The 14108-nt window shown below is 42.9% G+C and overlaps 2 non-coding genes across 2 annotated transcripts; both read left to right on the forward strand.

Annotated features, from left to right (window-relative positions):
* Nucleotides 1-12312: 12312 nt before the first annotated feature.
* Nucleotides 12313-12395, forward strand: trnal-cag (transfer RNA leucine (anticodon CAG)). Its single transcript has one exon. It is a non-coding gene; the product is annotated as a tRNA-Leu (tRNA).
* A 921-nt stretch (nucleotides 12396-13316) lies between these two features.
* Nucleotides 13317-13399, forward strand: trnal-cag (transfer RNA leucine (anticodon CAG)). Its single transcript has one exon. It is a non-coding gene; the product is annotated as a tRNA-Leu (tRNA).
* The last annotated feature ends 709 nt before the right edge of the window (nucleotides 13400-14108 follow it).

The following is a 14108-nucleotide window of genomic DNA, read 5'->3' on the forward strand; positions in this document are numbered from 1 at the left end:
TGATATAATTATATTAATAATAACAGCAGCAGCAACAACAACAAAAACAACAACAACAACAATAATAATAAGTATAATTTGATCATTTGCATGAGTCCACTGCGAGAACACATCAATCCCTAATTATTAGACACGTATGAAATTTACAATGTACTTTATGTACCGATTGTTAAATATATTAAATACGTCTTTTAAATAAAGATGAATATTTGTTTGTATTTGTATGTACATTGCCGTGAGGTTTGATTGTTGATTTAGGCAGCCTAAATTTTATGTATTTTTTTAAATCCATGTGTTTTTGACTAGTGAGAAAATAGAACAAAGTGTGATATGGCGTATTACCACATGTATGTAATATGGTAATAAGACGGACCCTTCGCTTCTAAACCTACCATGAGGCATAATTCATCACCTCTGTCCTGTGTGTCGACACAAATGCAAGTGCTTTGCTTTCAACTATCAAAATAAGTCGAAAAATCTCACAGTTTCAATACACTGCCATGCCTTAAACCCACATTCCATGCATAAAACCCATTTTGACCATCTTCCTTTCATGATACCATTCATTTGTGTGCTTTTTCTTCGTGTGTGTGTGTGTGTGTGTGTGTGTGTATCCGTTTATCTAATGTTGCTGTTCTGAGATGGCTTTGCTTTTGAGCATGCCTACATCACACTTCATATTAGTAGCACATCTTTGCAATTCCTTCGCAGGCATTTTGGAATTTACGAAGTTACGGCAAATTAGTCAGGTTTGAATTAAGGCACAAAACCAGATAAACGAAATAATGCTCCATATTTGATGCATTTCCATATTTGCCTACAGGGTGCAAAACTGTATATTGTTTAATAATATTTGTGTGCCAGCAAAAAAGTATTACATTCATTCATCTTCATTAACTGATTTATTCTGGTTAAGATTGCAGAATATTATTCTGGAAATTCTGGGGGAATCTTCGGCTCAGGGTTTCTCAGGAATACACCCTTGATGGGATGCCAGTTCATCTCAGGACATCGCATACAGTACATACATATACACACAGCTAGAGGCAATTTATATACAGCATGTTTTTGGAAGTTGGGAAGAAATAAGTAGAATATGCAAAGAAATTTCACACAAACAGTAATCCAAGGTCAGGATCAAACCAGGGACCTTGGAACTGTGAGTCAGCTATGCTGCCAACTGCACCCTCAACACGTCACCTAAAATGCATAGAAAACATTTAAATCTATCCATTTTCTGTAACACATATCCTACAAGGGTTGCAGGGAGCTTGCAGTCTATCCCAACAGACTCTGGACACCGATCAGGGGACTAGAGTACCCAGAGGAAACCTGAGGAAAGCCCTGAGAGACCATGCAAACTCTGCACACAGAGGGCAGAAGCTGGAATGAAACCCCCCAACTCCTGAGGTATGAGGAAATCATGTTAAACTTGAAGCCGCTGTGTCCCAGATGCGAGTTTATGATACAGATAAATCCCAGGTGTATTTTCTACCTGTACTAAGAATCATCTGTATTGGTATAGAAATATCAGGCTAGTGCCTGTGTTATTCAACACTGAAATCAACCTACAGATGTGCATTTTAAAACAATCTTGATGAGACTTGATGACTGATGAAGATGCTTGAACACAATCACTGTATGGATCAGACTTCAAGCTTAATTCTGTATAATTTGTTCTATTCTTTATTCCAATGCTGCTAAGTTTACTATCATCTATAAATATTTAATTTCTTTTATAAGATAAGATAGAATTTTATTAATTTTATTAATTTATTAATCCCAAAGGAAATTCTATTGACAGAATTGCTTCAGATAACAAGAAAAATAAATAGAAATGAAAATATATATATACAATTGTATTCAGAAGTACAAAAAGTATTCAAAAATAGAAATGAGATATACCCCGATCAGACATAACATTATGACCACCTGCCTAATATTGTGTTGGTCCCCCTTTTGCTGCCAAAACAGCCCTGACCCATCATGCACTGTGTATTCTGACACCTTTCTATCAGAATCAGCATTAACTTCTTCAGCAATTTGAGCAACAGTAGCTCGTCTGTTAGATCGGACCACACGGGCCAGCCTTCGCTACCTACATGCCATGATGAGGAGATAATCAGTGTTATTCACTTCACCTGTCACTGCTCATAATGTTATGGCTGATCAGTCTAAAAATAAATGAAATGAAATATTCTATATATACAAACTGTATACAAATGTATTCAAAGTACAAAAAGGGAACTAGAACATATTGCACATAATAAGATACAGCACATAATAATGCACATGGTATGGTATTGCACATGTATGATTTTGCACATGATATTATATTAACATACACTGTAGTTACTGTGGCATTTTAATATGGTCAGTGTTGATTGTGTCAGCTCTGCTCCCTACTGAACAGGGAGCAGCTCTGAAGAACAGCTCTTCATCTGGGCCTTGTTCACAGAATAAATTCAGTGTCCTGACCTTTGACGTACGTGTGACAAATGACTTAAATAAACTACACAAGTGTTTGTTTGTGTGAACATCTGCACCAGTAAGATGAATTTTCCAACCAACAGGAGGACAAATAAGAGAAGCTTTCTTTTTAACAAAATAATCTGACTGCAAAATAGCCTGCTATTCAAAGGTGTTATTAACCAATGAAACCCCAGTATTCATAATTGTCTCACTGTACACTCTTACACAAGCACTGCCACTTTATGATCTACTAAACACTGCTCATTTTTATACACACAACCACAACTTAGATATTACCGTTTTGAGAACACTTTGTTGGAATAACCACTAGAGGTCACTGTTTAGTTGTTGTTGTTAAAGATGCTCTCTTGTTAATGTGTGAGAAGTAGGCATTATCACACGTGATTTGGGCGAGAGAAGCCTGTTCATTGTATGTGCCACTAAATTGTTCCCAGGGCTCAAGTCTGCAACAAAGTGATGTATAAAGCACAGAAACCAGGACATAGAGAGAGCAAGGGGCCAGATAAGCACAAAGAAATCAGTGAATGCTAAAGGGAGAGACCACAAAGCGACTGAATGCAGATTTAAAAATGACAAATGCCATACTTGCGGAAAAGCTGGCCACATAACCAGGGCTTGTCGAAACAAAAGCAGCCAGAGCAGTAAAACAGGAGCCCACAAGTGGGGAAAAGGAAAAAGTAGGCATGCCCACTAAGTGCAATGTCAGTGAAAATTACCTTGAGTATCAAGACTCTGAGGAAATGTTTACTTTAGCATGTGTAAGAACAAAGGCAGTGAAGAAATGAAAACCTCTTACTGTTACTTTAAATGTGAATGGTGGAGGATGTAGCATCAGAATGAGACTGTGTTCAAATGTACATGGAAAAATTCAGAGTACCCCAAAGTTAGACCAACAAAGATCAAGTTAAAAACCTACACAAGGGAGTCCATAGAAGTTGCAGATGTCCATGTGAGATTCATATGTCCATGTGAAATACCAGCATTAAGAAAAAAGGTGCATCTCATCATAGTAAAGGGGACTGGACCAAGTCTGTTAGGGCGGGCCTGATTGTAAGAAATTCAGCTGCCTTGGCGTGAGATATAGAAGAACATACAAGATCGAAGCACATACAAGATCGAAGACTTTAAGAGATACCACAGCTACCATTCATGTGTCGTGTGATGCCACACCCAGATTCTTCCGGCACAGATCTATTCCATATGCCCTACGTGGGTAGGTGGAGGAAGAAATTAATAGACTGCTGAGGGAAAACATCATATCACCTGTAAAGTACTCAGAATCAGCTGCCCCAGTAGTTCCCATCCTTAAACCTGATGGAACTATAAGGTTATGTGGGGACTATAAACTCATGGTCAACAGAGTTTCCTCCTTGGAATAGTACCCCATCCTGAAGGTTGAGGATCTTTTTGTTGTCCTGGCCGGAGGGAAACTGTTCACAAAACTAGATATGAGTCATGCTTATCAGCAAATTGTCATGGAGAGCAAGTCTAGGAAATACCTCACAATAAATACACACAAGGGGATGTTCACCTATAATCTTCTGCCTTTTGGAGTGTCTTCTGCACCTGCAATTTTTCATAGAACATTGTAAGGGTTACTACAAGGTATACCTGGAGTAGCTGTGTACCTAGATGATATCTTGGTGACAGGTGGGAACAAAGAAAGTCACTTGAAAACACTGGAGGAAGTGCTGTCATGCCTGAAGAAAGCTGGTCTGTGACAAAAAAAGCAGCTTTTCTTGAAAATGAGGTTGAGTATCTGGGGCATGAAATAACTTAAAAAGGTCTTCATCCTGTTAAAAGCAAAGTTCAAGCCATAGTGGAGGCACTGGCACCTACGAATGTCACCGAGCTAAAAGTATATTTGGGTTTGTTGAACTATTATAAAAAATTTCTCCCCAATTTGGCAACCCTGTTGGCCCCTCTTCACCGTTTGTTGACAAAAGAGGCCAGATGGGAGTGGAAAAAGTCACAACAGGATGCTTTTAAACACTCAAAGGCCCTTTTGCAGTCTGCCAATGTGTTAGCACATTACTCATCAGACCAAGAACTGATTCTGTCATGTGATGCCTCCCCTTATGTGGTTGGGGCAGTATTCTCACACTACAGCAAGGAGAATAGAGAGGAAAAGCCTCGGGGATGATCAAGTGTTTATGATAGAGCTAATGGATGAAACCCCTGTCAGTTCTGCAAATATAGAGATGTGAACTAGAGATGTGATACTCTATTAAGTACATTTTGACGGGCTGGCCTAATAAAGTGGAACACAGTTCTTAACCTACTGTAATAGAGGGACCTCCCTGAGTGTAAAGGATGGTTGTGTCCTATAGGGGGCAAGGGTAATTATACCCTTGCACGGATGAAGCACCCTTTTGAGACAGTTACATCAGTCCCATTCAGGTATGTCACGTATGAAAGGCCTTTCAATGTCCGACATGTGGTCGCCAGGTATGGACCAGGAGGTAGAGATGGAAGTGATGAATGTGATGAATGTCAAAGGTTTAGGCAAGCACCACCCCAGGCATTGCTACATCAATGGATGTGGCCTGCAGCTCCTTGGACTAGAATTCATGTAGCTTATGCAGGGCCCTTCCTGGGAATAATGTTCCTTATCCTTTGTAGATGCCCATTCCAGATGGATGGAAGCTCCCAGTAACTAATGCCACTTCAAATGCCACTACTGAGAAGCTGAGAATGTGTTTGCCTACAATGCTGGTCTCAGACAATGGCACATGTTTCACAGGTGAGGAATTTGGAAGAGAAATACCATTCAACATGTGATGTCAGCACCTTACCATCCTTCCACAAATGTAGTAGTAGAACGTGCCATTCATACCTTCAAGGAGGGGATGAAAAATATCCCCAAGATGTTCCAAGATGGTGGCGTGGCAGTAGCACGCAGCGGCCACTCCGGAACCAAAATGGTGCTATATCTTTGTTTTAGCCCGAATTTCAAGGTGCATGGTCACCAAAGACAGTGGTGAAGCATGGAATATCTGTGCGTATATCTGGTGGGTATCTGTGCTAGGCTAAAAACAAACCCTAGCCGGCCGACACTCCCCTCCAACATTTTGTCCAACGTCTGCTCACTGGACGATAAATTGGACTACATCTGACTCCAGCGAACTACACGGTGTGAGTACAGAGACTGCTGCATTTTTGTTTTTACGGAGACGTGGCTCAACAACAGAGCTCCGGACGCCGCCATTCAGCTAGCCGGGCTCACCGCGTTTCGTGCCGACAGGAATACAGTTCTGTGCACTAAGACTCGCAGTGGTGGTGTGTGAGTTTACATCAACACGGAATGGTGTAAGGACTCTGTGCTTGTTTCAAGTTACTGTTCATCGCTAGTGGAGTTTGTGACTGTTATATGCAGACTTTTTTATTTACCCCTGGAATTTACTACCGCTTTAATTTTCGGAGTGTACATTTCACCCAGTGCTAATGCTCTACAGAGCTATTAGCGCGCTGCAGAATGCTCACCCCAATGGACTGTTTATTATCTCCGGAGATTTCAATCATGCAAATCTCAAAAAAAGTCCTCCCTAAATTCCATCAGCATGTGGACTTTGCAACAAGAGGGGCAAACACGCTGGATCTTGTTTTCACAAACATTCCCAGCGCATATTGTGCGGAGCCCCGCCCCCACCTCGGCTACTCATACCACATCTCTGTTATGTTGATTCCAGCATACAGACCATTCGTCAGACGCTCTAAACCGGTTCTGAAACAGGTTAAAACCCGGCCAGCAGGAGCCATCTCTGCTCTTCAGGAGTGTTTTGAGTGCACTGACTGGGACATGTTCAGGGAGGCTGCAACCAATGGCAACTCTATCAACTTTGAGGAGTATACGGCATCACTGACCAGCTACATTGGGAAATTCATTGATGATGTGACTGTCTCCAAGACTATCACCACACGCTCCAGCCAGAAGCCGTGGAAGACTGCAAATGTGCGTGCTCTCCTGAGGTCAAGAGACTCCGCCTGCAGAGCAGGGGACAGGGTGGACTTAAAAACAGCAAGGGCCAAACTGTCCCGGACGCGAAGCATGTACATGCCCAGAGAATCCACAGCCACTTCCAGGACAGCGGTGACTCCCGGCGCATGTGGCAGGGCTTTCAGGCAATCACCAACTACAAGACAACATCACATGCCTGTGACAGTGACGCCTCCCTCCCAGATGTGCTGAACGACTTCTAAGCTTGGTTTGAGGCACAGAACAATATAACAGTGAGGAAGACCACCCCTCCTCCAGAGGACCAGGTCTCACCACAGCCGACGTGAAGAGAACTCTATGCAGAGGTAACACACGGAAGTCTGCTGGACCAGACAACATACCTAGCAGAGTGCTCAGGGAGTGTGCAGAGCAGCTAGCAGATGTCTTCACTGACATCTTCAACATCTCCCTGAGCAGCTCCATCATCCCAACATGCCTCAAGACAACGACCATCGTCCCTGTGCCTAAGAAGTCTACGGTTTCCTGCCTCAATGACTATCGTCCCGTCGCACTCACACCAATCGTGATGAAATGCTTCCAGAGGCTCGTCATGAGGCACATCAAGTCACAGCTACCACCCTCACTGGACCCCTTGCAGTTTGAGTATTGTCCTAACCGCTCCATGGACTGGAAGATCTCAGTCAGTCTGGATTGGGAACAGCATCTCCAGCACCACCACACTGAGCACTGGAGCTCTTCAGGGCTGTGTGCTCAGTCCACTGCTGTTCACTCTGCTGACTCACAACTGTGCAGCAATGCAGAGCTCCAACCACATCATTAAGTTCGCCGATGACACGACCGTGGTGGGTCTCATCAGCAAGAACAATGAGTCAGCATACAGAGAGGAGCCACAGTGGCTAACAGCCTGGTGTAGAGCCAGCAACCTCTCCCTGAACGTCGACTAGACTAAAGAGATGGTTGTTGACTTCAGGAGAGCACAGAGTGACCATTCTCTGCTGTTCATAGATGGATCCTCTGTGGAGATCGTCAAGAGCACTAAATTCCTTGGTGTTCATCTGCCAGAGAACTTCACCTGGTCACTCAACACCAGCTCCATCACCAAGAAAGCCCAGCAGCACCTCTACTTCTTGAGGAGACTGAGGAAAGCCCATCTCCTTACCCCCCTTCTTGACTGTGTTCTAAAGGGGGACCATCGAGAGCATCCTGAGCAGCTGCATTACTGCCTGGTTTGGGAACTGCACCGTCTCAGATCACAAGACCCTTCAGCGGATAGTGAGGACAGCTGAAAAGATCATCGGAATCTCTCTCCCCTCTATCACGGACATTTACACTACATGCTGCATCCGCAAAGCTAACAGCATTGTGGCTGACCCCACACACCCTTCACACACACTCTTCACCCTCCTGCCATCTGGAAAGAGGTACCGAAGCATTCCGGCCCTCACAACTAGACTGTGTAACAGTTTCTGTCCTCAAGCCATCAGGCTTCTCAACACCCAGGACTGAACTGAACTCTCTCACTGAACTCTCTCTCTCACACACTCACACACACACACACACACACACACACATATACACCCAGAACTGTACAAGACTAAAGAGAACTGAACTGTACAAAACTCTCTATCTATCTATCTATCTATCTATCTATCTATCTATCTATCTATCTATCTATCTATCTATCTATCTATCTATCTATCTCTATCTCTCTCTCTCTCACACACACACACACACACTGTTTCACCTATGTGGACACACACACACAACTTGTATTGTTCACTACTTATTGCACTACCTCAACTCTGTTAATACTTAATTCCACTGCTATGGTTATATTTATATTTATGTTTATTTCTATTTGTGCTACCTCAACCACTGCTACTGAATATTGCACATTATGTGTTGTCAGGGCGCTGTAACATATATATAATATATATGTTGTAACATATATATATATGTATGTTACAACATATATATTATTAGTACCTGGTTTTTCTACTGTTTCTCACGCTTCTCATGAACAGTTCATTGCACATGTTCCTGTTTTTTGGCACTAAGTGTCCTGTTTTTTGTGTTGTCTTTTTGTACATATTGTTTTTGCACTGTCTTGTCTTTGACTGTTTGCACCTAGCTGCACACTCTGCACTTTATGTGGCTAGGACAAAAACTTTGGTCGTAGCTCTGTGTTGTTTTTTTGTATTTGATCTTTGTGTTGTATGTTTATGTAGCACCAAGTCCTGGAGAAACGTTTCATTTCACTATGTACTGCATCAGCTATATGTGGTTGAAATGGCTATAAAGCTTATTGAATCTTGAATCTTGATGAAAGGTGACACTACTGAGACCAGGGCAGCTAGGTTCTTGTTGAACTACAGAATTCAAGATTCAAGATTCAAGAAGCTTTATTACCCCTCATGCCACAACAGGGTTATCACTGGCTGAGATGTCAAGAAAGCTGAGATCCACATTTGACTTGCTCCATCCAGATGGCAAGGGACGAGTTCTGCAAAAGGAAATGAATCAAAAAGCAAGTCATGACAAGCACTGTAAGCTTAGAAGCTTCAACCCAGGAGATGTGCATATGAGGAGCTATGGCTGTGGACCTAAATGGATCCCTGCACTAGAGAAAACTTGCACAGGACCTCTTTCATATACAACTGTTCTGGGAAATAGACAGATTGTAAAAAGACATGTGGATCAAATTCGTCTTCGTGCTGTGGAAGAGGGGACAGAAGCAGAGTGAAATGATGTGCCAGAACAGAGTAAACCTGGAATCGAACCTTCACATATCCCTGAAAGTCCAGAAACAGCTGCAGATATGAACATATCTGTGCCTGATGGAGAAGAGGAACCAAAGCTGACAGTTAAGGAAAAGATCACCCTGACCGATGCACTGAGACGTCCGTGAAGAAATAGGCATTCTCCTATTTATGTAATAGACTTTGTGTTTTGAATCAGTGCATATGGAAAAATGTGTATTATACTGATGTTGGTAACTCAGATAACCAATATTATTGTGTTAGGGGTTTATAGTATAAATGACTAATAATTCTGTTACTGTTGTTAGCATAATGAGAGAGAGACTGGAGGCGAGAGAAGACTGTATATTGAATGTGTTCTCTGCTGGCCTAAACAGCAGTGATCTGAACTTGCATTTGAATATATTTAATATATTTTCCATGAATGTGTATTAAATTATTCCCAATAGTCTATTCTCTACATTTCATAGCTTTTCTCTTGGTTGCACTGCTTCCAGTAGTGTATATTTATGATAAGAGTATTTATCCAATCATTTTTCAGCCAGTAGCTGACATCACGTGTTGCCAGAGTGAAAGAAATCTGCCTTAAGGCCTTCAGAATCAGCTTAAAATAAGTGGCAATTAAACTGTTACCTTAACCAATCAGATTTCGAGTTGGCATCACTAGGGCCATCTAGCAGGCAAACGATTACGTCAGCAATTTCCCGTCCTTTGATTGGATAATTGGAGTAGTCAGAGGCAGCTGAACCGCACATATAAATTGGAGATTGCAGTTTGCTGCATACTTCATCAAGACTGTCTTTCTTGAGAAAAGTAACCGTAATAAAATTGACTATTCCTTGTGAGGTGTGAAATACTGTAGTCTAATTTCTTTTTTACTTTGTTATTTAATGGTTGATTAGTATCTATTGGCCTGGTGTCCCGGGGCGATTTTCATTTAAAGGGCGCTCAGCCCCCAATGAGGGTATAATTATAAAAAATAAATAAATAAATAAAATAAAGGTTTGACTAACAGGGTAGGATGGTAAACTTATCATAGCATTCCACTGTATTGCATAAATGTGTATAACATTTGAGTAGTGAACAAGCAAAATACGAGTCTTCCTGATCTCACTCACACACACACACACGCTCCTCCCTCTGCGACGCTGCGCTCTGCGGATTGAAGAACGCCCTGATAGACGGGGAAGAGCCGAAGTCTGCTGCCGTTTTCATATGAAATTTAAAGGGGACTGAGGCAATCACGAATTTGTGTACAGTTTATGGAGAATCGCAGAATTTTAGGAGGGCTGAGGAGAGAATTCCCTAGCGATGCCCATGGTGGCGTCATAATGGTATAGAGGTGGATTAATTCAGGAAGGACACCAGTGAAGGCCGAGGTCTGAAATGCACACTCCGCCACTGTATATATGTTATAATCATATATGTTATTAGTTACCTGCTTTTTTCTACTGTTCTCAAATGTTGTAAATTATTTCATTTATTTCATTTCATTTTACATTTGAATGCACATGTTCTCTTCTTTGGTGCTAAGTGTCCTGTTTTTTGTGTTGTTTTTTTATACTTATTGTTTTTGCAGTGTCTTGTCTTTGCTCTGTTTGCACCTAGTTACACACTTTCCACTTAATGTGGCTAAGACAAACTTCTGTCCTAGCTCTGTGTTGTTGTTTTTTTGTGTTTAAACTTTATGTTGTATGTTTATGTAGCACCAGGTCGTGGAGAAACGTTGTTTCATTTCACTATGTACTACATCAGCTATATATGGCTGAAATGACAATAAAAGCTTCTAGAATCTTGAATTGAATTGAAGACATGAAAGCATTGTTTACATGTATATTTGTTTGTACCAGCCTTACTATTCAAATAAATGAAACAAAAATGAAATGACAACATGTAAAAAAAAAAGACATACAGGCCCAAATAATCATAAGGTTTACTTACTCTTTGGTCCAATTTGGCAAATCCGTGGGTGTGATGTGATAACCTTGGTCCACCTGTTGCTATTATGTCATCAAACTCACTTGTGCCACCTGCTGGTGGAACAGACAAGCAGCAGGTGTCGATTATGCATCGATGGTCAAATGCTCTTCTGCGGTACCCGGAAGTGCACTGTTGAAATACTTGGCGAATTGAAATCACTGAATTTGTGGAAGGGAAATGATATGCATCGGAATGTCCTGTCATGTTCAGAGCAGGACACAACCTTCGTAGTCGTGGCCGAGCAGTTAAGGGGATGGAGTTGAAATCCATTGGTATTAGGCTTTTGTGGATAGACTAAGTCCTGGGCCGGGTGGTTTGACGCGCCTGTTACTGTGCTGGGCATGTCAGGATGGCCGAGTGTTGTCCACTGAATGTTCTGCAGTGAACCCATTACACTGCCTTGTACTGTTGCATTAGGAGAGCCTGTGCATGGTCTCAAAATTAAGCCAGCTAAACTGCACAATGAAAAGATCTCAGTCTCCCCTGGAGGTGTGGGTTGAAATCCCACTTTTGACAGTGACTCCTCCTCTTTGTGTTGTGATCCAGCGCTGCCTGTCAAAAGCAGTCTTCAAAATCGCTCTGCAATGTTTATGGCTTTGAGCTGTGTGCAAGACCGTGGGAGAAATCTTCTCGTTGCGTTGGATTCTAAGCTGTCTTCTACTGCACTGGATTGACTTTACAGCGCTGCCCATATACGGATGCAGATAGAACCAACTACACTGCTTTGTTGTGAAGCTGAAGGAGAGCCTGTGCATGGTCTCTAAGTAAAGCCAGCTAAACTGCGCTGCCTGTCAAAAGCTTAAGGCAATTGAGTGAAAATCTATTTGGGTCTCCCAGCTCTGGTACGAGTCCTGCCGACTACGTCCATCGTGTTGTTTGTTGAAAGCTGGTTTATGGCGTCTGTTCCCCAAATAACGGTGTTGTTCAAAATCCCGCTACGTGTCCTTAACGAAAACTCATGCTCCTCTTGAGAGATTGAGCCAATAGGGTGGAGGGGTTGATTTTCAACAACTGACCTGACTTTAACGACTGTATTTCGACAGTGGCGCGGTTATTAGGCTTTTGTTGGCAGGCTAAGTCCTGGGCCGGGTGGCACGACGCGCCTGTTAGAACGTTGGGCATGTCAGGATGGCCGAGCGGTCTAAGGCGCTGCGTTCAGGTCGCAGTCTCCCCTGGAGGCGTGGGTTCGAATCCCACTTCTGACATTGACTCCTCCTCTTTGCGCTCTGATCCAGCACTGCCTGTTAAAAGCAGTCTTCAAAATCGCTCTGCAATGTTTATGGCTTTGAGCTGTGTGCAAGACCGTGGGAGAAATCTTCTCGTTGCGTTGGATTCTAAGCTGCCTTCTACTGCACTGGATTGACTTTACAGTGCTGCCTATATACGGATGCAGATAGAACCAACTACACTGCTTTGTTGTGAAGCTGATGGAGAGCCTGTGCGTAATGCCAACATGGAGCTTATAAACTTTGGATTGAGGCCCACTGTAGCATGTTCAGCAATTGAAAGAAATCCATCCCCAGCAGATGTTCAAACGCTGAAAAGGAGGTCTGAGCTTCTTTTTGCCAGAAGACGGGAGAAATTTGCTCATTGCTTTCGAATATAGGGTTAACTTAATGCCACTGTCTTGATTTTCGAGTGTTGTCCATAGAATGTTCTGCAGTGAACCCACTACACTGCCTTGTTCTGTTGCATTAGGAGAGCCTGTGCATGGTCTCTAAATTAAGCCAGCTAAACTGCACAACGAAAAGATTCGGAGCATGTTCAGAGGTAGCCAGAACCCTTGTAGTCATAGACAAGTGCTTAAGGCAATTGAGTGAAAATCTATTTGGGTCTCCCAGCTCTGGTACGAGTCCTGCCGACTACGTCCATCATGTTGTTTGTTGAAAGCTGGTTTATGGCGTCTGTTCCCCAAATAACGGTGTTGTTCAAAATCCCGCTACGTGTCCTTAACGAAAACTCATGCTCCTCTTGAGAGATTGAGCCAATAGGGTGGAGGGGTTGATTTTCAACAACTGACCTGACGTTAACGACTGTATTTCGACAGTGGCGCAGTTATTAGGCTTTTGTTGGCAGGCTAAGTCCTGGGCCGGGTGGCACGACGCGCCTGTTAAAACATTGGGCAGGTCAGGATGGCCGAGCGGTCTAAGGCGCTGCGTTCAGGTCGCAGTCTCCCCTGGAGGCGTGGGTTCGAATCCCACTTCTGACATTGACTCCTCCTCTTTGCGCTCTGATCCAGCACTGCCTGTTAAAAGCAGTCTTCAAAATCGCTCTGCAATGTTTATGGCTTTGAGCTGTGTGCAAGACCGTGGGAGAAATCTTCTCGCTGCGTTGGATTCTAAGCTGCCTTCTACTGCACTGGATTGACTTTACAGCGCTGCCTATATACGGATGCAGAAAGAACCAACTACACTGCTTTGTTGTGAAGCTGATGGAGAGCCTGTGCGTAATGCCAACCTGGAGCTTATAAACTTTGGATTGAGGCCCACTGTAGCATGTTCAGCAATTGAAAGAAATCCATCCCCAGCAGATGTTCAAACGCTGAAAAGGAGGTCTGAGCTTCTTTTTGCCAGAAGACGGGAGAAATTTGCTCATTGCTTTCGACTATAAGGTTAACTTAATGCCACTGTCTTGATTTTCGAGTGTTGTCCATAGAATGTTCTGCAGTGAACCCACTACACTGCCTTGTTCTGTGGCATTAGGAGAGCCAGTGCATGGTCTCTAAATAAAGCCAGCTAAACTGCGCTGCCTGTCAAAAGCAGTCTTCAAAATCGCTCTGCAATGTTTATGGCTTTGAGCTGTGTGCAAGACCGTGGGAGAAATCTTCTCGTTGCGTTGGATTCTAAGCTGCCTTCTACTGCACTGGATTGACTTTACAGCGCTGCCTATATACGGATGCAGAAAGAACCAACTACACT

Source organism: Hemibagrus wyckioides, linkage group LG06 (genome assembly GCF_019097595.1).
Source record: "Hemibagrus wyckioides isolate EC202008001 linkage group LG06, SWU_Hwy_1.0, whole genome shotgun sequence".
In the NCBI taxonomy this organism is placed as follows: domain Eukaryota; kingdom Metazoa; phylum Chordata; class Actinopteri; order Siluriformes; family Bagridae; genus Hemibagrus; species Hemibagrus wyckioides.